This window comes from Amblyomma americanum, chromosome 2, assembly GCF_052857255.1.
Source record: "Amblyomma americanum isolate KBUSLIRL-KWMA chromosome 2, ASM5285725v1, whole genome shotgun sequence".
Lineage (NCBI taxonomy): Eukaryota > Metazoa > Arthropoda > Arachnida > Ixodida > Ixodidae > Amblyomma > Amblyomma americanum.
The window spans coordinates 212915415-212938199 of record NC_135498.1 but is presented as its reverse complement, the minus strand read 5'-3'; positions in this window follow the sequence as shown (position 1 = coordinate 212938199).

The window sequence follows — 22785 nt, the reverse complement described above, 5'->3', positions numbered from 1 at the left end:
CAGCAGGAAGCAGCGGCAGCCCAAGCAGCAGCAAATAGCAGCAGTAAGCAGCAGGAGCAGCAAGCAGCAGCAGCAAGCAGCAGCAGCAGCAGGAAGCAGCAGCAGCAGCAAGCAGCAGCAAGCAGCAGCAATAAACAGCAGCAGCAGCAAGCAGCAGCAGCAATCATCAGCAGTAGCAGCAAGCAGCAGCAGCAAACAGCAGCAGCAGCAAGCAGAAGCAGCAAGCAGCAGCAGCGAGCAGCAGCACATAGCAGCAGCAAGCAGCATATGCAGCAGCAAACAGCAGCAGTTGCAGCAAACAGCAGCAAGCAGCAGCAAGCAGCAGCCAGCAGCCGCAGTAGCAGCACCAGCAAGCACCAGCAGCAGCAGCAGCAAGCAGCAGCAGCAGCAGCAGCAGCAGCAGCCGCAGCAGCAGCAGCAGCAGCAGCAGCAGCAGCAGCAGCAGCAGCAGCAGCAGCAGCAGCAGCAGCAGCAAACAGCAGCAGCAGAAGCAAGCAGCAGCAAATAGCAGCAGCAGCAGCAGCAAGCAGCAGCAAGCAGCAGCAGCAGCGCAAGCAGCAACAGCAGCAGCAAGCAGCAGCAGTACAGCAAGCAGCAAGCAGCAGCAGCAAGAGCAAGCAGCAGTAGAAGCAACAAGCAGCAGCAGCAACAATCACCAGCAGCAAGCGGCCGAAGCAGCAGCAAGCAGCAGCAGGCGCAAGCAGCACCAGCAGCAAGCAGCAGCAAGCAGCAGCAGCAGCAGCCGCAAGACACAGCAAGCAGCAGCAAGCAGCAAGCGGCAGCAAGCAGCAGCAGCACCAAGCAGCAGCAGCAGTGAGCAGCAGCAAGCAGCAGCAGCAGCAGCAGTAAGCAGCAGCAGCAGCAGCAGCAGCAAGCAACAGCAGCAAGCAGCAGGCAGCAGCAGCAAGAAGCAGGAGCAGCAAGCAGCAGCATCAACAGCAGCAAGCAGCAGCTGCAGCAGCAAGCAGCAGCAGCAGCAAAAAGCAGCAACAGCAGCAGCAGCAAGCAGCAGCAGCAGCAAAAAGCAGCGGCAGCAGAAGCAGCAGCAAGCAGCAGCAGCTAGCAGCAGCAGGAAGCAGCAGCAGCAGCAAATAGCAGCAGAAGCAAGCAACAGCAGCAGCAGCAGTAAGCAGCAGCAGCAAGCAGCAGCACCAGCAAGCAACAGCAGCAGCAAGCAGCAGCAGCAGCAGCAGCAGCAAGCAGCAGTAGCAGCGAGCAGCCGCTAGCAGCAGCAGCAGGAAGCAGCAGCAGGAGCAACCAGCAACAGCAGCAAATAGCAGCAGCAGCAAACAGCAACAGCAGCAAACAGCAGCAGCAAGCAGCAAGCAGCAGCAGCATATAGCAGCAGCAGCAGCAGCAGCAACAACAGCAGCAGCAGCAAGCAGCAGCTGCAGCAGCAAATAGCAGCAGTTGCAGCAAGCAGAAGCAGCAGCAGCAAGCAGAAGCAGCAGCAGCAAGCAGCAGCAGCAGCAGCAGCAGCAAGAAAAAGCAGCAGCAGCAGCAAGCAGCAGTAGCAGCAGCAAGCAGCATCAGCAGCGAGCAGCAGCAAGCAGCAGCAGCAGGAAGCAGCAGCAGCAAGCAGCAGTAGTAGCAAGCAGCAGCAGCAAGCAGCAGCAGCAGCAGCAGCAGTAAGCAGCCGCAGCAAGCAGCAGCAAGCATGAGAAAGCAGCAGCAACAGCAATCAGCAGCAGCAGCAAGCAACAGCAGCCGCAAGCAGCAGCAGCAGCAGCAAGCAGCAGCAAGGAGCAGCAAAGAGCAGCAAGCAGCAAGCGGCAGCAAGCAGAAGCAAGCAGCCAGCAGCAGCAAGCAGCAGGAGCAGCAAGCAGCAGCAGAAAGTAGCAGTAGCAGCAGCAAGCAGCATCAGTAGCGAGCAGAAGCAAGCAGCAGCAGCAGGATGCCGCAGCAGCAGCAAGAAGAAGCAGTAGCAAGCCGCAGCAGCAGCAGGCAGCAGCAGCAGCAGTAAGCAGCAGCGGCATCAGCGGCAGCAAGCAGCAGCTGCTGCAGCAAACAGCAGCAGTTGCAGCAAGCAGCAGCAGCAGCAGCAAGCAGCAGCAGCGGCAGCAAGAAGCAGCAGCACCAGCAAGCAGCAAGCAGCAGGAGCAGCAAGCAGCAGCAGCAGCAAGCAGCAGTAGCAGCAGCAAGCAGCAGCAGCAGCGAGCAGCAGCGAGCAGCAGCAAGCAGCAGCGGCAGGAAGCAGCAGCAGCAGCAAGCAGCAGCAGCAGCAGCAAAAATCAGCAGCAGCAGCAGGCAGCAGCAGCAAACAGCAGCAGCAGCGAGCAGCAGCAGCAAGCAGCAGCATCATATAACAGCAACTGCAGCAAGCAGCAGCTGCAGCAGCAAACAGCAGCAGTTGCAGCAAGCAGCAGCAGCAAAGCAAGCAGCAACAGCAGCAGCAGCAGCAAGCAGCAGTAGCAGCTGCAAGCAGCAGCAGCAGCAGCAAGCAGCATCAGCAGCGAGCAGCAGCAAGCAGCAGCAGCAAGCAGCAGCAGCATGAAGCAGAAGCAGCAAGCAGCAGCAGCAGCAGCAAGCAGCAGCAGCAGCAAGCAGCAGCAGCACCAAGCAGCAGCAGCAAGCAGCCCCAAGCAGCAGCAACAGCAAGCAGCAGCAGCAAGCAGCAGCAAGCAGCAAAGAGCAGAAAACAGCAGCAAGCGGCAGCAAGCAGCAGCAAGCAGCCAGCAGCAGCTGCAGCAGCAAGCTGCAGCAGCAAGCAGCAGCAGCAAGCAGCAGCAGCAGGAAGCAGCGGCAGCCCAAGCAGCAGCAAATAGCAACAGCAGCAGTAAGCAGCAGGAGCAGCAAGCAGCAGCAGCAGCAGCAAGCATCAGCAGCAAACAGCAGCAGCAAGCAGCAAGCAGCAGCAATCAACAGCAGCAGCAGCAAGCAGCAGCAGCAATCAACAGCAGCAGCGCGAAGCAGCAGCAGCAAACAGCAGCAGCAAGCAGCAAGCAGCAGCAGCAGCAAGCAGCATATGCAGCAGCAAACAGCAGCAGTTGCAGCAAGCAGCAGCAGCAAACAGCAGCAGCAGCAAGCAGCACCAACCATCAGCAGCGAGCAGCAGCAAGCAGCAACAGCAGCAGGCATTAGCAGCAGCAAGCAGCAGCAGCAGCCAGCAGCAGCAGTAGAAGCAGCAGCAAACAGCAGCAGCAGCAGCAGCAGCAAACAGCAGCATTTTCAGCAAGCAGCAGCAGAAGCAAGCAACAGCAAATAGCAGCAGCAGCAGCAAGCAGCAGCAAGCAGCAGCAGCAGAGCAAGCAGCAACAGCAGCAGCAAGCAGCAGCAGTACAACAAGCAGCAAGCAGCAGCAGCAGAAAGCACCAGCAGCAAGCGGTAGTAGCAGCAGCAAGCAGCAGCAGGCGCAAGCAGCACCAGCAGCAAGCAGCAGCAAGCAGAAGCAGCAACAGCAAGCAGCAGCAAGCAACAGCACCAGCAAGCAGCAGGAGCAGCAGCAAGCAGCAGCAAGCCGCAAGCAGCAGCAGCAAGCAGCAAGGAGCAGCAAGCAGCAGCAAACAACAGCAAGCTGCAGCAAGCGGCAGCAAGCAGCAGCAAGCAGCAGCAGCAGCGAGAAGCAGCAAGCCGCAGCAGCAGCAGCAAGTAGCAGCAGCAGCAGCAAGCAACAGCAGCAAGCATCAGCAAGCAGCAGCAACAAGAAGCAGCAGCAAGCAGCAGCATCAGCAGCAGCAAGCAGCAGCTGCAGCAGCAAACAGCAGCAGTTGCAGCAAGCAGAAGCAGCAGCAGCAGGCAGTAGCAGCAGCAAACAGCCGCAGTTGCAGCAAGCAGCAGCAGCGAGCGGCAACAGCAGCAGCAGCAGCAAGCAGCAGCAGCAGCAGCAGCAGCAAGGAGCAGCAAGCAGCAAGGAGCAGTAAACAGCAGCAAGCAGCAGCAGCAAGCAGCAAGCGGCAGCAAGCAGCAGCAAGCAGACAGCAGCAGCAGCCGCAGCAAGCAGCAGCAGCCGCAGCAAGCAGCAGCAGCAGCAGCAGCGAGCAGCAGCAAGCAGCAGCAGCAGCAGGAAGCAGCAGCAGCAGCAAGCAGCAGCAGCAAAAATCAGCTGCAGCAGCAGCAGTAAGCAGCAGCCGCAAGCAGCAGCAGCAGCAGCAAGCAGCAGGCAGCAGCAATCAACAGCAGCAGCAGCAAGCAGCTAGCAATCAACAGCAGCAGCAGCAGCAGCAAGCAGCAGCAGCAAACAGCAGCAGCAAACAGCAGCAGTTGCAGCAAGCAGCAGCAGCGAGCAGCACAGCAGCCGCGAGCAGCAGCAGCATGAAGCAGAAGCAGCAAGCAGCAACAGCAGCAAGCAGCAGCAGTAGCCAATAGCAGCAGCAAGCAGCAGCAGCAGCAGCAGTAAGCAGCCGCAGCAAGCAGCAGCAAGCATGAGCAAGCAGCAGCAGCAAGCAGCAGCAAGCAGCAAGGAGCAGAAAACAGCAGCAAGCAGCAAGCGGCTGCAAGCAGCAGCAAGCAGCCAGCAGCAGCTGCGCAGCAAGCAGCAGCAGCAGGAAGCAGCGGCAGCCCAAGCAGCAGCAAATAGCAGCAGCAGCAGTAAGCAGCAGCAGCAGCAGCAATCAACAGCAGCAGCAGCATGCAGCAGCAGCAAACAGCAGCAGCAGCGAGCAGCAAGCAGCAGCAGCGAGCAGCAGCAGCAGCAAGCAGCAGCAAGCAGCAGCAAGCAGCAGCAGCAGCAAGCAGCTGCAAGCAGCAGCAAGCAGCAGCAGCAGCAAGCAGCAGCAGCAGCAAGCAGCACCAAGCATCAGCAGCGAGCAGCAGCAAGCAGCAGCAGCAGCAGGCAGCAGCAGCAGCAGCAAGCAGCAGCAGCAGACAGCAGCAGCAGTAGCAGCAGCAGCAAGCAGCAGCAGCAGCAGCAAGCAGCAGCAGTACAGCAAGCAGCATGCAGCAGCAGCAAGAGCAAGCAGCAGTAGAAGCAGCAAGCAGCAGCAGCAGCAAGCACCAGCAGCAAGCGGCAGTAGCAGCAGCAAGCAGCAGCCGGCGCAAGCAGCACAAGCCGCAAGCAGCAGCAGCAAACAACAGCAAGAAGCAAGGAGCAGCAAGCAACAGCAAACAACAGCACGCAGCAGCAAGCGGCAGCAAGCAGCAGCAAGCAGCAGCAGCACCAAGCAGCAGCAGCAGCGAGAAGCAGCAAGCCGCATCAGCAGCAGCATTAAGTAGCAGCAGCAGCAGCAGCAGCAAGCAACAGCAGCAGCAGCAAGCAGCACCAAGCATCAGCAGCGAGCAGCAGCAAGCAGCAGCAGCAGCAGGCAGCAGCAGCAGCAGCCAGCAGCAGCAGTAGCAGCAGCAGCAGCAAGCAGCAGCAGCAGCAGCAGCAGCAGCAAGCAGCAGCAGCAGCAGCAGCAGCAGCAGCAGCGAACAGCAGCATTTGCAGCAAGCAGCAGCAGAAGCAAGCAGCAAATAGCAGCAGCAGCAGCAGCAGAGCAAGCAGCAACAGCAGCAGCAAGCAGCAGCAGTACAGCAAGCAGCATGCAGCAGAAGCAAGAGCAAGCAGCAGTAGAAGCAGCAGCAGCAGCAAGCACCAGCAGCAACCGGCAGTAGCAGCAGCAAGCAGCAGCAGGCGCAAGCAGCACAAGCAGCAAGCAGCAGCAAGCAACGGCACCAGCAAGCAGCAGGAGCAGCAGCAAGCAGCAGCAAGCCGCAAGCAGCAGCAAGCCGCAAGGAGCAGCAAGCAACAGAAAACAACAGCAAGCAGCAGCAAGCGGCAGCAAGCAGCAGCAAGCAGCAGCAAGCAGCAGCTGCACCAAGCAGCAGCAGCAGCGAGAAGCAGCAAGCCGCAGCAGCAGCAGCATTAAGTAGCAGCAGCAGCAGCAGCAGCAAGCAACAGCAGCAAGCAGCAGCAAGCAGCAGCAGCAAGAAGCAGCAGCAAGCAGCAGCATCAGCAGCAGCAAGCAGCAGCTGCAGCAGCAAACAGCAGCAGTTGAAGCAAGCAGAAGCAGCAGCAGCAAGCAGCAGCTGCAGCAGCAAACAGCAGCAGTAGCAGCAAGCAGCAGCCGCAAGCAGCAGCAGCAGCAGCGAGCGGCAACAGCAGCAGTGAGCGGCAACAGCAGCAGCAGCAGCAAGCAGCAGCAGCTGCAGCAAGCAGCAGCAAGCAGCAAGGAGCAGTAAACAGCAGCAAGCAGCAGCAGCAAACAGCAGCAGTTGCAGCAAGCAGCAGCAGCAGCAGCAGCAGCAGCAGCAGCAGCTGCAGCAGCGAGCAGCACAGCAGCCGCAAGCAGCAGCAGCAGCGAGCAGCAGCAGCAGCAGCAGCAGCAGCAAGCAGCATGGAGCAGCAAACAGCAGCAGCAGTAAGCATCAGCAGCAAGCAGCGGCAGCAGCAGCAAACAGCAGCAGCAATCAACAGCAGCAGCAGCAATCAACAGCAGCAGCAGCAAGCAGCAGCAGCGAACCGCAGCAGCAGCAAGCAACAGCAGCGAACAGCAGCATATAGCAGCAGCAGCAGCACCAGCAGCAGCAATCAACCACAGCGGCAGCAAGCAGCAGCAGCAGCAAACAGCAGCAGCAAGCAGCAGCAGCAGCAAGCAGCTGCAAGCAGCAGCAAGCAGCAGCAGCAGCAAGCAGCACCAAGCATCAGCAGCGAGCAGCAGCAAGCAGCAGCAGCAGCAGGCAGCAGCAGCAGCAAGCAGCAGCAGCAGACAGCAGCAGCAGTAGCAGCAGCAGCAAGCAGCAGCAGCAGCAGCAGCAAACAGCAGCATTTGCAGCAAGCAGCAGCAGAAGCAAGCAGCAGCAAATAGCAGCAGCAGCAGCAAGCAGCAGCAGCAGAGCAAGCAGCAACAGCAGCAGCAAGCAGCAGCAGTACAGCAAGCAGCATGCAGCAGCAGCAAGAGCAAGCAGCAGTAGAAGCAGCAAGCAGCAGCAGCAGCAAGCACCAGCAGCAAGCGGCAGTAGCAGCAGCAAGCAGCAGCAGGCGCAAGCAGCACAAGCCGCAAGCAGCAGCAAGCAACAGCACCAGCAAGCAGCAGGAGCAGCAGCAAGTAGCGGCAAGCCGCAAGCAGCAGCAGCAAACAACAGCAAGCAGCAAGGAGCAGCAAGCAACAGCAAACAACAGCACGCAGCAGCAAGCGGCAGCAAGCAGCAGCAAGCAGCAGCAGCACCAAGCAGCAGCAGCAGCAGCGAGAAGCAGCAAGCCGCATCAGCAGCAGCATTAAGTAGCAGCAGCAGCAGCAGCAGCAGCAGCAGCAAGCAGCACCAAGCATCGGCAGCGAGCAGCAGCAAGCAGCAGCAGCAGCAGGCAGCAGCAGCAGCAAGCAGCAGCAGCAGCCAGCAGCAGCAGTAGCAGCAGCAGCAGCAGCAGCAGCAGCAAGCAGCAGCAGCAGCAGCAGCAGCAAACAGCAGCAGCAGCAGCAAGCAGCAGCAGAAGCAAGCAGCAGCAAATAGCAGCAGTAGCAGCAGCAGAGCAAGCAGCAACAGCAGCAGCAAGCAGCAGCAGTACAGCAAGCAGCATGCAGCAGCAGCAAGAGCAAGCAGCAGTAGAAGCAGCAAGCAGCAGCAGCAGCAAGCACCAGCAGCAAGCGGCAGTAGCAGCAGCAAGCAGCAGCAGGCGCAAGCAGCACAAGCAGCAAGCAGCATCAAGCAACAGCACCAGCAAGCAGCAGGAGCAGCAGCAAGCAGCAGCAAGCCGCAAGCAGCAGCAAGCAGCAAGGAGCAGCAAGCAACAGAAAACAACAGCAAGCAGCAGCAAGCGGCAGCAAGCAGCAGCAAGCAGCAGGTGCACCAAGCAGCAGCAGCAGCGAGAAGCAGCAAGCCGCAGCAGCAGCAGCATTAAGTAGCAGCAGAAGCAGCAGCAGCAGCAGCAAGCAACAGCAGCAAGCAGCAGCAAGCAGCAGCAGCAAGACGCAGCAGCAAGCAGCAGCATCAGCAGCAGCAAGCAGCAGCTGCAGCAGCAAACAGCAGCAGTTGCAGCAAGCAGAAGCAGCAGCAGCAAGCAGCAGCTGCAGCAGCAAACAGCAGCAGTTGCAGCAAGCAGCAGCCGCAAGCAGCAGCAGCAGCAGCGAGCGGCAACAGCAGCAGCGAGCGGCAACAGCAGCAGCGAGCGGCAACAGCAGCAGAGAGCGGCAACAGCAGCAGCAGCAGCAAGCAACAGCAGCAGCTGCAGCAAGCAGCAGCAAGCAGCAAGGAGCAGTAAACAGCAGCAAGCAGCAGCAGCAAACAGCAGCAGTTGCAGCAAGCAGCAGCAGCAGCAGCAGCAGCAGCAGCTGCAGCAGCGAGCAGCACAGCAGCCGCAAGCAGCAGCAGCAGCGAGCAGCAGCAGCACCAGCAGCAGCAGCAAGCAGCATGGAGCAGCAAACAGCAGCAGCAGTAAGCATCAGCAGCAAGCAGCGGCAGCAGCAGCAAACAGCAGCAGCAATCAACAGCAGCAGCAGCAATCAACAGCAGCAGCAGCAAGCAGCAGCAGCGAACAGCAGCAGCAGCAAGCAGCAGCAGCGAACAGCAGCATATAGCAGCAGCAGCAGCAGCAGCAATCAACAGCAGCGGCAGCAAGCAGCAGCAGCAGCAAACAGCAGCAGCAAGCAGCAAGCAGCAGCAGTAATCAACAGCAGCAGCAGCAAGCAGCAGCAGCAGCAGCAAGCAGAAGCTGCAGCAGCAAACAGCAGAGTCAGCAAGCAGCAGCAGCAGCAAGAAGAAGAAGCAGCAGCAAGCAGCAGGAGCAGGAAGCAGCAGCAGCAAGCAGCAGTAGCAGTAGCAATCAGCAGCAAGCAGCAGCAGCAGTAGGAAGCAGCAGCAGTAGCAAGCAGCAGCAGCAAGCAGCAGCAGCAAGCAGAAAGCAGCAGCAAGCAGCAAGGAGCAGCAAGAAGCAGCAAGAAGCAGCAAGCAGCAGCAAGCAGCAGCAAGCAGCAAGCGGCAGCAGGCGGCAGCAAGCAGCAGCAGCAGCAGCAGCAAGCAGCAGCAGCAGCTAGCAGCAGCAAGCAGCAGCAGCAGCAGCAACATGAGCCTTTAAAGGCTTTCGCCTTGATAACACTGATACGGGCGTGGTGGTGGCAGCATACACAGCTTCCATTCAAGAGACATGATGGCATCGCGAGGCGCTCCATCCGTGCCGCGATGGGTTGAATTCAACACACAGCCATCCAATCATCCATTTTAATTTCAAGCGTGTCGTTTCGAGAAAACATGACTAAATTTACTATCACGACGCTGCAATGATTTCCAGATATCGGCAAACATTTCCTAATCAACGCGCACTCCTTCACTCAGGGTCACGCAGTCCACTCGCTGGGTTATTCTTGACTGCGTACGCCTTCGCACGCCAAATGTGCCGACCGTTTGATGACTTTCGTTCCCGCTTTGTCACCGTTTCTTGCGTTTTTCGTTTCCCTTCGAAACCTGGCTATGGCTGTTCGTGCGCGATTCCTTTGTTTTATTTACAGCACAATCGCTGCGATTGAGCAAGAGTGCGGCTCCCTCGCTTTTAGCGTTCGCCTCGTGTACCTCCTCATTACAGAAACTATGTCACCCACGGGAACCTTCACCCTAAGTACCAGCGCTCTAAAGGGGGAATTCATAACGATCTGCACAGACAAAAAAAGTTAGCCCAGAGTACTGTTGGCCCACCACCATGGCCCGCAGACCGTGCATCTTGCCCTCTGTGGAGTTCGCTGACCATTCCGCGAACTCGTTGATTTTGTGTTCGCAAGGAAAGCTGCTCCAGCGGGGTCGGAAGTCCCCAACAAAGGGGCCCGTCCCATCCCTGCCGCCCCTTTGTGCAGCGGACGTCCTCGTTTACGCCGCGCCGTCACGGGGATGACCCGCCGGGAAAAACGCGAACCAAGTACAGCTAACGACATGTGGTTGTTAAGAGGTTGACGAGGTTTCGGGGGCGCACGAGATATTAGCCGAGTGACCGGAAGCCCACTATTCCTGTAACGACTGTCTACTTCCCTTAACGACTGTGTTCTCTTTGTTGCTGTCAACAACCTGAGTCATCGCCTCGTCGGCACATGTTTCTAGCGTCTGTGGTGCCGTGGGTGGCGTGGGAACGGAAGTCGCATTTGTGTTGTTTGTCTATTTGATTGCAACCTCTCCTTTCCCAAATGTTTAATCAGTACTTTTTCCCCAATCTCTGATCAGTGGGCGGACCTTGTTTTCCTTTCCCTAACCACTGCTTGGCGAGATGGGTCGTTGTTATCTTATTGTTTGCTGTCCCCGCTAAGGGCGGAGACAGAGGGTTTAAAACCAAGCGCTCTGGGTTGAGCGGGGGCTGAATTCGTCTGATCCACGATTTAGTCATGTAAATAGTTTTCTCCTTGCTTTGTTTCTTCTCGTTTTTTTACCTATGTTTTAAATAAATAGTTAACCTTCTCCTTTCCTTGAGTAATGTGAACGTTTGCGAGTAGAACCACCGGGTCATCAAGAAACCCCGATTTCATCTTCAAGTAGTTTCCTCTCATCGCCACCGGAAGGGGAAACTCAACTGGCGCAGTCGACACAGGATCGCAACTTCTTTCTACTCAAGGCATTGGACGGAAGGTGAGAAGAACAAGTCGGTGGACAAGCTGTTTGTCCTAAAGGAGAAAACGTGAAGCTGCGTCGAAAGACAACGTCGAGAGCTTCAGGTCACGGGTCGAGTTCGAGAGGACGTCGGAGGCTCAAGTCAGCGAGGAGCTGAAGGAGCTGGGCAACGACAAGCCATCGGGGGTCGAGTCAGCGAGCAGCTGAAAAGAACCCAGCGTCCACATCGAAAAGGTTGAGAACCAAGCGATCAAGTCAAGCGAGGTCCGAGGCAGTGACCTGCGGAGGGACCAGGATCAACTCGTGGGCGTCTATACCTTCCCGGGAGCCCGCTGTCATCACGCTGAGATTGACAGCGCTGCGTTCGTCGGAGCATCGAAAGAGGTAGGACACCTGTTTGCTTTCTCCGAAACTGCCATGTCTGTGTAGTAGTCGTTCGCTATAGGGTAGCACTATAATGACTGATGCAGAGATGGATGCCGCGAGGGGGAATGGTCTAGAGCCTGTTGAGCAACTCGTGTCATCAGAGTCGGTGCTAACGACAGAACGGGCACTGGGAAATATGACGCAAGCTTTGCTAATGGAAAAAGAGCAGAAGGTTCAAGTGTTCGAAATTGAAAAATTGAAGCTTCAAATTGAACTGGAAAAAATAAAATTGACGCAAAGGCAGCTTCCACCGCAACTGGATGCGCAGCATGGACAGCGGTCAGGTCCAAAGTTGGGCGAGTACGCAAAAGAACTGAGAGCGGTGCTGGCTCCTATGCCAGAAAAAGACCCATTAGGGCCCGCATGGTTCAGAAGTGTAGACACAATGATAGAGACCCTTAAGATTCCTAAAGGAAGTTGCGGGGCTATCCTATTGCCATTTCTGACTGAGAAAATGAGGGCATTTGTGGCTAGCGAGTCCAACGGAACGGTAATGCCATACGAGGAGCTTAAGGAAAGGGTTCTAAAAGAGCTCAAAATGACTCCGAATGAGTACAAACGATTGTTCATGGCGGTACGTAAGGAGCAAGGTGACTCGTGGCATCAGGTAGCGACCAAGCTCGAGACAATGTTCATGTACTATGTGAATAGCCGAGAGGTTGAAAGTCTGGAGGATTTGAAAGACTTAATGATAGCAGATCGTTTCAAACAAGTGCTGCCAGACGAAGTGAGGACATATGTCATGCAAAATGAGAACCGGAACTGGCTTACGGCCGATGAGATTGCCGGATTAGCGGAGACGTTCGAGGAAAGTCGACGGGTAGGCAAACCGAGGGAGCGGTTCGAAGGTGTTAAACCACCACATCAAGGTGGGGAGAAACGGGAAAGACAGACGCCAATCCTAAGCCCTAACTCCGGAGGTAAAAATCGACACGCAGGGGTGAAGTGCTTTCGCTGCAAGAAATATGGGCACATCTCTATTCACTGCCCAAGTGCACAGCAAAGACAGGACGCAACAGAGTATAAGAAGGACGCGAGCAAGCTAATAGCACGAGCTCAAATGTTTGTTCCTGATAAGCTAGAATCCGAACGGGAGAGGACGGCTAAACTTGAGCAATTGAGTAAATCTCACTCTCTTACCAGGGTAAGGTTACAAATCGGAGATAACCAGGCAGAAGCTTGTGTAGATTCAGGGGCGGAGATTACAGTGTTAAGGGCAGAGACGGTGCCTCTATCGTGTCGAAATGACTGTTCCGGTAAAATAAAACTCAGGAGTGCTTTCGGACAGATCGTGGAGGCAGACTTAATATATGTGCCTATGTCTTTAGTACCGAAAGGAGAGACAGTCAATCAGCAGTTGCCAATACTATGTGCAGTCACCGCAGAACTAGCCGAAGGTGTAGGTGCGTTGCTCACACCCGAAACGCATGCAATGCTAGAAGGGATGGAAAAGCAGCAGGTGGCAGTGGCTGAAGAGAGAGCTGTTCTTGAACGAGAGGTAAACGCGGCACATGGATTGGAAGAGGACAAAACAGAGATTACACTTGAGTTTGAGGAAAACGAGAATGCGGAGCCAATAGTTGTGCCAGCTTTTGCAGTAGGTCAGGAAGAAGTAGTGGCAGAAACTACGTCGAGGGTTCGAGACTTCAAACTGGAGCAGCGAGACGATCTATCGTTGAGAGAAGCGTGGAGACAGGCAAGGGAAGGTAGTCATGGGATGGTAGTGCAGGAGGAGATGCTTTTCCATGAAGAAAAGATTGATGGAAGGTTATACAAACAGCTAGTGCTGCCAGAACCGCGAAGACGTGAAGTGCTCGAACTGGCGCACGACAGACCAAGTGGAGGGCATTTTTCAGAAAAGAAAACCAAGCAGAGGCTTAGAAGTGCGTTCTTTTGGCCAACGATGGTAATTGACGTGAAGGAGCACTGCCGCAGCTGTCATACGTGCCAAGTGTTTTCACGTACGACTGTTCGAGATCGATTGCCGATAACACCGCTAACTAGACCAGAGACACCTTTTCAGGTAGTGTTCCTCGATTGTATAGGACCACTTGAGCCCGGGTCAGCACGGGGACACCGCTATGCGCTGAGTGTCGTTGATTTGTGTACGAGATGGGCAGAAGTGATACCACTCAAAAATCTGACAGCCAAGGCTACATGCCAGGCACTAATAGAGGTTTTCACTAGGTATGGGACTCCTGAACTTATTTGCTGTGACCAAGGAACCAACTTTGTGTCCAAATTAACTCAAGAATTCATGCAGAGGCTGGGGGTGCAGATGCGGTTTTCCACTCCGGAACACCCTCAGAGTAACGGGATTGTGGAAAGGTGGAACGGAACATTTAAGGCTATGCTTCGACATGTCGTACATGATCATCAGAGAGAATGGGACCGGCACATTCCATGCATGCTTTGGGCATACAGGGAGGTACCGCATGACGTAACGGGCAAATCACCATTTGAACTAATGTTCGGGCGGGCGCCACATGGACCACTCAATATCCTCCACAAAACGTGGACTGGTGAGTGGACTCCGCCGACGGGACTGAATAAACCAGCCGCTCAATATCTGCTCGAGCTGAGGGAACGGATGAATGACGCCGCGAAAAGGGTTGACGAAAGGGCAGAGGCCATACAGAGGTCGTATGCAGCCAAATACAACCTTAGGGCCAGACCAAAAGAGTTCAAAGAAGGGGATAAAGTCATCATACTAGAAAGCGGCCAGGTGGGTAAACTACAGCGGAAGTGGCGCGGACCAGCTGTTATAAAGGAAAGGAAGAGAGATAACAGCTATGTTCTTGACACTGACGAGGGAAACAGATGGGTGCATGCAAATAGGCTGCGACCCTACGTAGCACGAACCCAGAATGTGGGAGTTGTCTTCGACTCGGACAGCGAGTTTGGTGAGGTGTATGAGACTCCACAACGCGGAATGCGGAACCAATCCCTAAAGTTCGAGATTTCAGATAAAGCGTTGACGCAGCAACAAAGACTTGAGCTTGGTGAAGTCATAACGGGGGCATCTGAAGTTTTTTCCGAGCGGCCAGGTCGATGCAAAGTGGGCTGCCACAAAATAACGCTGCTTCCCAACACCAAGCAAGAAAGGTCACACCTGTATAAGGTACCTTTCGCATTCAGAAAGGAGATAGAGCGTCAGGTAGCACAACTACTAGAATGGGACTTCGTCTATCCAGTTGACAGCTCGTACGCACATCCAGTTGTATGCGTAGCCAAAAAGGATGGGTCAGTAAGGATGTGTATTGATTTCCGAAAATTGAATGCAGTTACTGAATCAGACAGCTTCCCTATGGCTAATGTGACTGAGATGCTCTACGAAGTGGCAAGTGCCAGCTACATATCGGTATTGGACATGACTCGCGGATACTGGCAGATCGCCTTAGACAAACAGTCGCAGCGTCTTACCGCGTTTGCAACACCTCAAGGACTCTATGCATGGAAGGTAATGCCGTACGGGTTGCGAAACTCGGCAGCAACTTTTCAGAGGATTATGAACGAAATCCTACAAGAACATTCCTCCTATGCAATGGCATACATTGACGACATCGCCATCTTTTCAGCAACCTGGGAGGAGCACATCAAACACCTACAGGCAGTACTTGAGACTCTGAGAGAAGTAGGCTTAACGGCAAATGCTACGAAATGCAAGTTTGCGCAGAGAACGGTAAAATACCTAGGCCATGTAGTAGGATCAGGCAAGCATGCTCCCGACCCAGAGAGAGTAAGCGCGATCACAAAACTGAAAGCACCCAAAACAAAGAAGGAGCTGCGTAGCGTATTGGGCCTCTTTAACTACTACCGAGAATATGTACCGGAGTATTCAAAGGTAGTTCGCCCATTGACGGACCTCACCAACAAGCGGGTCCCGAATGTCATTCCCTGGAACGAGAAGGCCGAGGAAGCGTTTGGTGAGGTGAAAAGGGTACTGGCGTTGTTGCCGGAGCTGGTCGCACCTGATCAAAACCAGGAGTTCCTTCTCACAACGGATGCCTCGGAGGTGGCAATGGGAGCATGTCTGTCGCAGTCTGTTGAGGGGGAACAGAAGCCGATTGCATTTCTGAGCAAGAAATTGACCCCTGCTCAGACCAAATGGTCGGCAATCGAAGGAGAAGCTTTTGCAGTCGTGTGGGCACTGGGGAAACTGGATACTTGGTTATTTGGGGTTAAAGTGAAGGTCGCAACAGACCACAACCCGCTCACGTACCTGACCCGTTCAGCGCCCACTAGTGCGCGGTTGATGCGTTGGTCGCTTGCATTACAAAAGTATGACCTAGAGGTCGTGCATATTAAAGGGTCACTAAACAAGTGCGCTGATGCGCTCTCTCGTCTAGAATGCCAGGAACAATGACATTAGGATAATGCTTTGATGTGTGTTTGCGTCAGTTTCCTCTGCTATAGCCGCAAACGAGTGATTAAATAGTAGGTGTAATTTCTTTAGGGTAACTAGTTAGCTTACTGCGGTAGTCACGGGTGGAAGTGAAGGCTAGTTTGGCAGTTAGACGTCAGAGAACGGACATGGCAGGTTCTGGAACGTGCAAATTGGTGTCCGAACCTTGTGTGCACGGAACGAATTGAGGCTGTGTATGTGTGTGTGCCCAGTGCTGCTTGGAACCTTGTGGACGGACTTTAATGTCACACTGACAGCAAGTGTCCGCGTGACATTCTTGGTTGGGAGGTGTGGAGTTCGCTGACCATTCCGCGAACTCGTTGATCTTGTGTTCGCAAGGAAAGCTGCTCCAGCGGGGTCGGAAGTCCCCAACAAAGGGGCCCGTCCCATCCCTGCCGCCCCTTTGTGCAGCGGACGTCCTCGTTTACGCCGCGCCGTCACAGGGATGACCCGCCGGGAAAAACGCGAACCAAGTACAGCTAACGACATGTGGTTGTTAAGGGGTTGACGAGGTTTCGGGGGCGCACGAGATATTAGCCGAGTGACCGGAAGCCCACTATTCCTGTAACGACTGTCTACTTCCCTTAACGACTGTGTTCTCTTTGTTGCTGTCAACAACCTGAGTCATCGCCTCGTCGGCACATGTTTCTAGCGTCTGTGGTGCCGTGGGAGGCGTGGGAACGGAAGTCGCATTTGTGTTGTTTGTCTATTTGATTGCAACCTCTCCTTTCCCAAATGTTTAATCAGTACTTTTTCCCCAATCTCTGTTCAGTGGGCGGACCTTGTTTTCCTTTCCCTAACCACTGATTGGCGAGATGGGTCGTTGTTATCTTATTGGTTGCTCTCCCTGCTAAGGGCGGAGACAGAGGGTTTAAAACCAAGCGCTCTGGGTTGAGCGGGGGCTGAATTCGTCTGATCCACGATTTAGTCATGTAAATAGTTTTCTACTTGCTTTGTTTCTTCTCGTTTTTTTACCTATGTTGTAAATAAATAGTTAACCTTCTCCTTTCCTTGAGTAATGTGAATGTTTGCGAGTAGAACCACCGGGTCATCAAGAAACCCCGATTTCATCTTCGAGTAGTTTCCTCTCATCGCCACCGGAAGGGGAAACTCAACTCCCTCCATCGCGCTCCCCTCATCATGTCGTCCCTCCCTCGCCCTCACCTCACCATTCCTTCCCTCCCTCATCCTCGCCCTCACGAATTTCCATGCGCCCATCCTCCCTCGCCCTTGCCTCACAGAAGTCATCATCAGGTGAGGGTGAGGACGCCCTCATGATTATGCCCACCGCTGGTTGGCCAGCTCCAGAGCCGATACATTTCGTCTGTAGCAAAAAAGGCCGCCACCGTCTCGAAGATGTTGAAGTAACGAACGTTAGCTGTTTGGTTTACTAGAGGAAGACAGCGGCGAAGAACGCGCCGCTCATTTCGAGAAACGGAATGTAACGCCCTTTGAAACTGGGTGGATTGCCACCATGCTCGGCTACATGTACACGCACGCCGCCTAGCGGAACGATCGCCGCCTAGCGCCATCTATCAGAAAATCAACGACGCACGTCCACCCGTAGTCGAGTTACATCCCCTCAAGACACGTCCCAAACGGAATTTGCTTAGTTTGAGGGGTCAATGTAGATTATCAAGCAACAAAGTTATTTAATCATCATGAGTCGTACATTGATATTACGCTACCATTTCAGCCCTTCAAATTATAGTACAAAGCATTCCTAATGATCATTGAAGACATCTTATGCATATAGGTACACTCATATGATGCAAATCACAAGTCTTGCAAAAAAGTCTTTTTTTTCCATGTTTCTGTCAACATGTTATCCTCTGAACCGCGGTTTCTTATTCTCGCCAGTGTGTGCTCGTAGATCCACTGATGTGTTTTGTCTCACTGCGAATCCTTGATTCTCTTCGAAACTTGCGTTAGTCGACAGCCAGCATTCTGTGTTCACGTGTACTTACATTTTATTTTTTATTTTTATTTATTACAGACTGCAGGCCCTTGGATCCAAGCAGAGGGGCATTAGAATATATACAAATAACAATGAACAAAACAGGAACAAACAAGTACACATTTATACAATTATTAGTCACACTGTAGCGAGTAAAACATGGTTCCAGCCCGATACTGTCCGAAGAAAAAAGGAAAATTTAAACGTATCAGTTCGAGCATAATAGGGTGTGAGTGAGTCAGGATGATGATGTCTTGTGTGGTGCGTTAATGTAGGTGTTATATAAGGTGATTTATTCATTTGAAGTTTATTGTTAAGAAGGAGGGAAAAGAATTCAAGACTCAACTTCTTTCGATGTGATTCAAGGGTAGGTGTGCAATTGTCTGCGATAATTTGAGAGAGAGAGAGTGAAGCCGTGCGAATTTAATAAATATATACCTAACTGCCTTTGTATTCTTTCAAGGTGACTGATATTTCACTTACTGTGAGGATCCCATGGAATACATGCATACTCGAGCTTTAGTCGAACCAATGAAATGTAACAGAGTAATTTTAAATTATTAGGGGCGTTTTTTAGTTTGTGCCTCAAAAAGTACAATTTGCGGAAAGGACATGTGTACAGTGTTTCATCAGGAGAAATCCCTGCAAAGGTATTGAAGTTTTGCCTGCTCCGAAGTACAGATGGGAAACGAGGCCTTGTAAGGCTCCATGCCTTTAGCCTCGTATTCCACTTTCAACTGAAAGGAAATAAAATGATCTGAATCTGGAAAGGTGGGCCTAGAATTCCGCTTGCGGTGTGGTATGGTAACGCTTCAATCGGTAATTTCATGTGTACAATATTTAATTGATATTTAATTGTGGTTTGATTTCTATACCACAATCCATAGGGTTTTCATTTCCTATCAAATTCGGTACACAACTGTACCCGGATTGGCGCCTCTTGCTGTCGGAATATATTTAGCGAAACGAATGCGTACATATGTAGCCGTCCCGTAACGCGACAGCTTTCCTATCCGTTATATTTGGGGGTAAGAGAGGAAAGGAATGGGAGGGCACAATCAATTCTAATGGCCGCCATCTTAGATTTGAGAAACCGAAACTATGCCACCATTCAGTCCCCTGACGTCATACTCACATAGTCCCACCTCTATCCACCATATTGGACCGTTACTTCATCATTGGCACGCGGCAGGTGGTTGTTGGAGCTACAAGATGTGCTGTTTTCTAGTTGCTGCCACATATGGCGCTGTGTTCTCGGGGTGGAAGCAGATACCACGAAATCTCGAAACGTGGTGAGTAAGAGCTAACGCTCTTAAAAGCTATCTGGCTCTTAGATTTGACGTCTAAAAAGAGGCACGCTGCATGTGCAAAAGCTCCCGTGGCACTATCGATCTTCTTCATCGACGCCACAGCTGCACGCTTGGCAGTCACGTCCGCTGCTGCGCTGGCTGCTGGGACGCTCCTCCTCGCCAGTTGTGGCATGTGATGTGTGATGTTATTCGCTCTTGCGCTTGTCAGTTACGTCCTCTGAGCGACGTCCTGGGGTCTTCATGAAGAGGAATGACGGCGTTGTCATCGTGGATGAAAGGCCCTTGGGAAACTCCCAGGCCATACAAATCACCTTTCAAGGGACGACCACGAGACAAATATACCACTGCGGCAGAATTTACCTGGTGATTCCGTATCGAGAACTGGTGGAGATCTGCTTCATCTACAGTTGAGTTGGACACAGAACGGATGTTTCTGTCCAAAGTCTAACCTGTGCTAGAGTCACTTTTATTGCCAAGCCGCGAAAGAAGCTCTGCACAAAGAACCTATGCTCCATATCGTTGACCTCTTGTGTGAAAAAGCTGATCGAGCATGTGGTTCCAACAGGCTTCAGGACTATGTAGAGGTTGGTGAGCTGCTCCCGCCCACAATGATCGGCTTTAGGTCCAATTTGTCAGCGCAAGACGTTATGATACTGCTTACGAGAGACATTGTGGACCCAGGGTATGGTACGGGGACTAAAGCCATTTTGGGGCTCGGCCTGAATAAGGCTTTCGATAATATGCACACGAGGCCATTTTAAGCAACCTTTTGGAGAGAGCAGGACCAGAGAGCAGGACCTCCCGATAGATTAAATTTTTCCTTAATGGTAGAACTGCTGAAATTTCGGAGGGGTAAATTAGGTCCAACTCCTTCCCTCTGGGGTGAAGGGGGACGCCGCAGGATTCGGTGCTGTCGCCGTTCCTCTTTAATCTTTAAGTTACCGCCGAGGCTAGAGGAGATTCCTGGCCTAAAAAACACGTTCTACGTGGACGATATTACGTTATGGGGTACCAGGGGCACCGATGGCCAGCTGGAAGAGATGCTGAAGCGGACAGTAAATGTTACAGAAGAGCTCGCTGGGGAGGTTCGCCTAAGTTGCTCACAACCCGAGTCGGAGTTGCTTGTGGTGCGAGACAGCCCAGCTAGAGGATTACACGCGAGGCGCTCTGTCCCGCCACCTCCGCTGGAAATGAGGGTGGGGTGCTGCCGTTCTCTGAGGTCCCTACGATCCGGATCTTCGGGTTGTACTTGCAGGCGAAGAGAAAGAATGAGATATTAAAGCGGCTCAAGAGCACGGTTAATGCGAAGGTGAGACCCATTTGGAGAATAGCCAACCGGAAAAGGGGGGCGAAGGATAGAGACATGTGTAAGCTGGTACAGGCGTTCATTGTAAGCAGGGTGGTGTATGCGCTTTCCTACCTGAAGCTGGATGTCTCGGAGAAGGCAAAGGCAGACGCTATGATCAGGCAAGCGTACAAGACTGGTTTTGGCCTACCCAACAGTGCATCAACAGAACGTTTAATCGGTCCGGGGGTGCACACCTTGTATGAGTTAAAGGAGGCTCATCTGTGGATGCAGATGGCTAGGCTCTCGAAAACAGGGGCTGGGAGAAACATGCTAGAGAAGATCGGCATAGAGATGGAAGCTCCGGGGGAGATAGCAAACCCCGCTATTGAAGGCAGCACACAACGGGGTGTACATGAAAACCTTTGCCGAAAAACATGCGTCCGGTGCATCATGAACACAGAAGAAAGACGAGGGTGAAAGCGCTCTACGCAAAGTGTAGGAAATATGAAGGTGGAGCCTACGTGGACGCTGCTGAGTATGTAGACAGGCAAGCATTTGCGATAACGGTAGTGGACGCGCGTGGACGCTCGATCGCTTCCTGGACGGTCAGAAACAGGTTTTCTGAGACGGCGGACGAGACGGCAATCGCTCTAGCGATAGCTAGCACAAAGGCTGATCGTATTTTCATGACTCGAAAAGGACCATCTGCAAATTCGCGAGAGGCAGGATATCGGCTCCGGTGTCTCAGCTTTTGAGCCGAGTCAAACGTGGAAGTATGAGGGAGGCTGAGGTGGTGCGGGTACCGGCGCACTCCGGAAACTCGGGGAACGAGGCGGCTCATGTGAAAGTTCGACGTTTCCTCAACCGAGCAGGTGAGTCGCCTGTTCCGGGAGGGTTCATGAGAGATGGGCTGTTGTCCTTCCCTCACATTACAAGTCACTACATGCTGAGCCAGAGGGTTTTTCTGCCGTCGGATAAGCAGGAGTGTATTTGGAGACGACTCTAGACGAGATCTTTCCTAAGTCCTTACCCACTCAGCAAAATATATCCGCAAGAGGTGAAGCCGGAGTGTAAATTGTGTAGGGATCCGGCAGCATATGATCACACCCTCTGGGAATGCAAGAGCCGCCTCCTGTGGCTCTACTGTAGCATCCTTCTCTTGGGCAGTGGGAGGCCGTGTTGGCCAGCTCAGACCCGGCCGTCCAGGTCCGGGCCATGGAGTGGGCCGCCCAGGTCGCCGTCAGGCGAGGTCTGATGACCAGCTAGCACTGCACGATCTGCACGTTCTTTTCCCGCTCCAGTCCACGCCTGTCGCCGTTCTGCGAGTGGCAGATGCCTCGATTTTCTCCTTTATCGATGTCATAGCTGCGCGCTTGGAAGTCACACTCGCTCTTGCAGTTGTGGCGCGTGAGACATCATGTGATTTGCTCTGGCTGAAACAATTTGCTCTCTCTGAAGTCTAGAAAAATAAATGAACCAAAGCTAAACTGTGTTAACCATGCTTAACACAGATTTCGCTCTGTATATCCTGGCTCAGATGAGTTGAGACACAGCTACTTTTTTTTTGGTTTTTGAGGAAAGCAAATGGCGGAGTAATTCTCACATAACTCGGTGGACACTTGAATCGTGCCGTAAGGAAGAGAGGAAAGTGGGAGTGAAAGAAGAAAGAGAAAAGGGGCCGCAGTGGAGGGCTCCGGACTAATTTCGGCCACCTAGGGATCTTAAGCATGCACTGACATCGCACAGCACACGGGATGTTTTGCGTTTCAGCTCCATCGGAACGCGGCCGCCGCGGCCGGGCTGGCACCCGGGAACTCCGGCAGAGTAGCCGAAGGCCTTAACCACTGAGCCACCGTGGCGGGTACCCCATAAATTGTTTCTGCTAAATGGCTTGTAGCCCCGCCGCGGTGGCTCAGTGGTTAGGGCGCTCGACTACTGATCCGGAGTTCCCGGGTTCGAACCCGACCGCGGCGGCTGCGTTTTTATGGAGGAAAAACGCTAAGGCGCCCGTGTGCTGTGCGATGTCAGTGCACGTTAAAGATCCCCAGGTGGTCGAAATTATTCCGGAGCCCTCCACTACGGTACCTATTCTTCCTTTCTTCTTTCACTCCCTCCTTTATCCCTTCCCTTACGGCGCGGTTCAGGTGTCCAACGATATATGAGACAGATACTGCGCCATTTCCTTTCCCCAAAAACCAATTATTATTATTATTAAATGGCTTGTAGAAAGCTATTGCAGCTTTCGCTGTATAAAGCTATTCGAGGGCCGGTTGTTCAACGGAATGCCTTGTGGTCTCCACCATGTGGCCTCCGTATGGCCTCCAGAGAAGCCGTCAAATCGTGGTTTTCGAATTCTCGGAGTGAGTGCGTGACTTACGCAAATTCAGATTTACGGCAAGCGCAGCAAGTTCAACGTTTCTCACACCGTCATTAACGCTGCTATATTGAGGCAACCGCGTCAGCTGTACAGATACGCAGCGTCTCACCAACCATGGGGTTAAGAAAACTCGAAAGGAAACGTTAATTTATGCGCAGTCGACTTCGACCAGGCCGGAGTGTCGCTTCCTCAGGAAAGTGAGAGTGCAGCTAGATAGTAGGTACTGTAGAGAAGGCCAACGTGACGTCGCCTGAAGATGACGGAGAAGAAAGTTGGACGTCTGTCGAGAAGCCCGATGGCAGCAGTTCTGAATGTTGCTGACAGCGAGAAAGAGCGGTCAAGTGGCATCGAGAGCGAAACCTCCGACGTAGCTATAGCTGTGGAGAGCACTGCAAGTGAGAAACAGGAAACTGTTCCCAGTGAACGCTCGAGCAGCGAGGAGGCCCTTTGCGCTGAGGAAGGGGAATTTGCGGTGAAAGGAAAGGAGCAGGTTGAGGAAAAGCCTTTTTACGACTGCACTGAAAGTGAGCAACTGAAGGAAGGAAGAGAGCCGTGCCTTCAGCACGCTACACGAGGCAAGAT